At 45.5% G+C, this 5,000-nt stretch overlaps 1 protein-coding gene across 1 annotated transcript in view; it reads right to left on the bottom strand.

Annotated features, from left to right (window-relative positions):
- Positions 1–5,000, bottom strand: part of LOC120037495 (keratin-associated protein 10-4-like) — a 150,412-nt gene that overhangs the window by 8,537 nt on the left and 136,875 nt on the right. The gene's annotated exons all lie outside the window — the stretch shown is intronic.

Here is a 5,000-nt window from a genome sequence, read left to right as displayed (position 1 = left end):
TCAATATGTACCATAAAGACAGTTAACAGTCTAAAGGCCTTAGTGATACTACTGAACTGTCTCAGTATGTACCATAAAGACAGTTAACAGTCTAAAGGCCTTAGTGATACTACTGAACTGTCTCAATATGTACCATAAAGACAGTTAACAGTCTAAAGGCCTTAGTGATACTACTGAACTGTCTCAATATGTACCATAAAGACAGTTAACAGTCTAAAGGCCTTAGTGATACTACTGAACTGTCTCAATATGTACCATAAAGACAGTTAACAGTCTAAAGGCCTGAGTGATACTACTGTACTGTCTCAATATGTACCATAAAGACAGTTAACAGTCTAAAGGCCTGAGTGATACTACTGAACTGTCTCAATATGTACCATAAAGACAGTTAACAGTCTGAAGGCCTTAGTGATACTACTGTACTGTCTCAATATGTACCATAAAGACAGTTAACAGTATTAAAGCCTGAGTGATACTAATCTGCAACTGTATCTCAAAGGAAGACTACAAGTCCCAGCTGACACTTCTCTCCTCTATTACGCCACTAATGGATCGCACATTCCTGTTGCCGTGGAGATGTTTCCCCTTTTCCCTTCGAAAGAAACATCCACTTTTTTTTTCTCTTCTCTCTCTTCTGCACTTCCCTCGTCTTTCTCCAGTTCATGCCTCCCTCGCTTTATCTCTTTCTCCAGTTCATGCCTCCCTCGCTTTATCTCTTTCTCCAGTTCATGCCTCCCTCGCTTTATCTCTTTCTCCAGTTCAATCCTCCCTCGCTTTGTCTCTTTCTCCAGTTCATGCCTCCCTCACTTTATCTCTTTCTCCAGTTTATGCCTCCCTCGTTTTATCTCTTTCTCCAGTTCATGCCTCCCTCGCTTTATCTCCTTCTCCAGTTCATGCCTCCCTCGCTTTATCTCTTTCTCCAGTTTCATGCCTCCCTCGCTTTATCTCCATCCCAGTGCATTCCTCCCTCACTTTATCTCTTTCTCTAGTTCATGCCTCCCTCGCTGTATCTCTTTCTCCAGTTCATGCCACCCTCGCTTTATCTCTTTCTCCAGTTCATGCCTCCCTCGCTTTATCTCTTTCTCCAGTTCATGCCTCCCTCGCTTTATTTCTTTCTCCAGTTCATGCCTCCCTCGCTTTATCTCTTTCTCCAGTTCATGCCTCCCTCACTTTATCTCTTTTCTCCAGTTCATGCCTCCCTCGCTTATCTCTTTCTCCAGTTCATGCCTCCCTCGCTTTATCTCTTTCTCCAGTTCATGCCTCCCTCGCTTTATCTCTTTCTCCAGTTCATGCCTCCCTCGCTTTATCTCTTTCTCCAGTTCATGCCTCCCTCGCTTTATCTCTTTCTCCAGTTCATGCCTCCCTCGCTTTATCTCTTTCTCCAGTTCATCCTCCCTCGCTTTTCTCTTTCTCCAGTTCATCCTCCCTCGCTTATCTCTTTCTCCAGTTCATTCCCTCCCTCGCTTTGTCTCTTTCTCCAGTTCATGCCTCCCTCGCTTTATCTCTTTCTCCAGTTCATGCCTCTCTTGCTTTATCTCTTTCTCATTTCATGCCTCCCTCGCTTTATCTCTTTCTCCAGTCATGCCCCCCTCGCTTTATCTCTTTCCCAGTTCATCTCCCTCGCTTTATCTTTTCTCCAGTCAGCCTCCCTCGCTTTATCTCTTTCTCCAGTTCATGCCTCCTCTCTTTATTTCTTTCTCCAGTTCATGCCTCCCTCGCTTTATCTCTTTCTCCAGTTCATGCCTCCCTCGCTTTACTCTTTTCTTCCAGTTCATGCCTCCCTCGCTTTTACTCTTTCTCCAGTTCATGCCTCCCTCGCTTTATCTCTTTCTCCAGTTCATGCCTCCCTCGCTTTATCTCTTTCTCCAGTTTCATGCCTCCCTCGCTTTATTCTTTCTCCAGTTCATGCCTCCCTCGCTTTATCTCTTTCTCCAGTTCATGCCTCCCTCCTTATCTCTTTCTCCAGTTCATGCCTCCTCGCTTTATCTCTTTCTCCAGTTCATGCCTCCCCGCTTTATCTCTTTCTACAGTTCAATCCTCCCTCGCTTTGTCTCTTTCTCCAGTTCATGCCTCCCTCACTTTATCTCTTTCTCCAGTTCATGCCTCCCTCGTTTTATCTCTTTCTCCAGTTCATGCCTCCCTCGCTTTATCTCTTTCTCCAGTTCATGCCTCCCTCGCTTTATCTCTTTCTCCAGTTCATGCCTCCCTCGCTTTTCTTTACTCCAGTTCATGCCTCCCTCGCTTTATCTCTTTCTCCAGTTCATCCTCCCTCGCTTTTCCTCTTTTCTCCAGTTCATGCCTCCCTCGCTTTATCTCTTTCTCAGTTCATCCTCCCTCGCTTTTCCTTTCTCCAGTTCATGCTCCCTCGCTTTATCTCTTCTCCAGTTCATGCCTCCCTTTGCTTTTATCTCTTTCTCCAGTTCATGCCTCCCTCGCTTTATCTCTTTCTCCAGTTCATGCCTCCCTCGCTTATCTCTTTCTCCAGTTCAGCCTCCCTCGCTTTATCTATTTCCTCCAGTTCATGCCTCCCTCGCTTTATCTCTTTTCTCCAGTTCATGCCTCCTCGCTTTATCTCTTTCTCAGTTCATGCCTCCCCGCTTTATCTCTTCTCAGTTCAATCCTCCCTCGCTTTTCTCTTTCTCCAGTTCATGCCTCCTCCGCTTTATCTCTTTCTCCAGTTCATGCCTCCCTCGTTTTATCTCTTTCTCCAGTTCATGCCTCCCTCGCTTTATCTCCTTCTCCAGTTCATGCCTCCCTCGTTATCCTTTCTCCAGTTTCAATCCTCCCTCGCTTTATCTCTTTCTCCAGTTCATGCCTCCTCGCTTTATCTCTTTCTCCAGTTCATGCCTCCCTCGCTTATCTATTTTCCAGTTCATGCTCCCCTCGTCTTATCCTCTTTCTCCAGTTCATGCCTCCCTCGCTTATCTCTTTCTCCAGTTCATGCCTCCCCCTTCTTTATCTCTTTCTAAACATTTCAAATGCCTCCCTCACTTTATCTCTTTCTCCAGTTCATGCCTCCCTCTTTTTATCTCTTTCTCCAGTTCATGCCTCCCTCGCTTTATCTCTTTCTCCAGTTCATGCCTCCCTCGCTTTATCTCTTTCTCCAGTTCATGCCTCCCTCGCTTTATCTCCATCTCCAGTTCATTCCTCCCTCACTTTATCTCTTTCTCTAGTTCATGCCTCCCTCGCTGTATCTCTTTCTCCAGTTCATGCCACCCTCGCTTTATCTCTTTCTCCAGTTCATGCCTCCCTCGCTTTATCTCTTTCTCCAGTTCATGCCTCCTTCGCTTTATCTCTTTCTCCAGTTCATGCCTCCCTCGCTTTATCTCTTTCTCCAGTTCATGCCTCCCTCGCTTTATCTCTTTCTCCAGTTCATGCCTCCCTCGCTTTATCTCTTTCTCCAGTTTATGCCTCCCTCACTTTATCTCTTACTCCAGTTCATGCCTCCTTCGCTTTATCTCTTACTCCAGTTCATGCCTCCTTCGCTTTATCTCTTTCTCCAGTTCATGCCTCCCTCGCTTTATCTCTTTCTCCAGTTCATGCCTCCCTCGCTTTATCTCTTTCTCCAGTTCATGCCTCCCTCGCTTTATCTCTTTCTCCAGTTCATGCCTCCCTCACTTTATCTCTTTCTCCAGTTCATGCCTCCCTCGCTTTATCTCTTTCTCCAGTTCATGCCTCCCTCGCTTTATCTCTTTCTCCAGTTCAATCCTCCCTCGCTTTGTCTCTTTCTCCAGTTCATGCCTCCCTCGCTTTATCTCTTTCTCCAGTTCATGCCTCCCTCGCTTTGTCTCTTTCTCCAGTTCATGCCTCCCTCGCTTTATCTCTTTCTCCAGTTCATGCCTCCCTCACTTTATCTCTTTCTCCAGTTCATGTTTTTTCTTCTTCTTGTGTTGCGGCTGGGGAAACAAGAAGAGGACAACAACAGAAGACAGAAGAAACAGAAAGCATGTTTTCTGGGGAGAGATAAAGAAGGGGAACAAATGAAAAACCTGATAGTTGTGAAAATGGAGCTGTGGCGTGGAGCGGAGACGAAGAGGAGGAGAGGAAGGAGAGATAAGAAGAGATGTGGATGGGGGGGTGGAGAGGTGTGAACTCAAGGTGGCGTGAACGAGGGATCGGTTTCACCTGGAGCAGGTAGAGAGAGAGAGACATGGATGGAGATAGAGGGAGAGAAGTTGCTGAGCGAGCAGTGCTGTTGAATGACAGAACAGAGGAAAGAAATGAAGAGCAGTCGTAGATTTATGGAGACGTGAAGAGGACATGAGGTGCCTGTGTGTGTGTGTGTGTGTGTGTGTGTGTGTGTGTGTGTGTGTGTGTGTGTGTGTGTGTGTGTGTGTGTGTGTGTGTGTGTGTGTCTGTGTGTGTGTGTTTAAAGGATCCCAGTCCTATTCTTTGTCAGTCTAATACATATATGATGATCGTATCATCTCTGACATTGAAGAGAGAGATTAAAAGACCTGACAGCTCCATCCCATTTCCAGGTATGATCTCTCTGTGATGGACAGATCATACAGAGAGAGAAAGTAACGCCCTCGTTTCACCTTCAATCATCCTTCTCTCCCTATCTCTTTCTTTCCCCTCAGGCACATATCTAACATCACTTCAAGCCTCCCTGAATCCTAACCTCGATGCCACAGAATAGTGGAGAGAGATTTGACATATGTTAATATTTGTTTACTGACGTTGAAGGCAGTCTGTAGATTAAATTTGATACATGCTAAAATGGGGGAATTGACTCAAACATGCCAATGTTGTTTATTTTTTGCAGTGGCTCGGTTAACAAAACCAAAGTGTAGATGGTCACTTCCTGTCTCCAGACTCCTGTCAAGGTGAGTAAACAAGTAGTAAATCCTATTTTAAAGAAACAAACATGGAAATATGTCAAAATGCTGAACTATTCATTTATCCGTTATAATGAACAGTAGTCCACCAAATAAGGGACAGGGTTCCATTTCGGAAGCCAACATTTTTTTCTGCCTCTTGGGGCCACTCCATCACAC

Source organism: Salvelinus namaycush, unplaced genomic scaffold (assembly GCF_016432855.1).
Source record: "Salvelinus namaycush isolate Seneca unplaced genomic scaffold, SaNama_1.0 Scaffold172, whole genome shotgun sequence".
NCBI classification, from domain to species: domain Eukaryota; kingdom Metazoa; phylum Chordata; class Actinopteri; order Salmoniformes; family Salmonidae; genus Salvelinus; species Salvelinus namaycush.
Note: the sequence above shows the minus strand (reverse complement) of the source record. Positions and strands in the feature narration are given on the sequence as shown.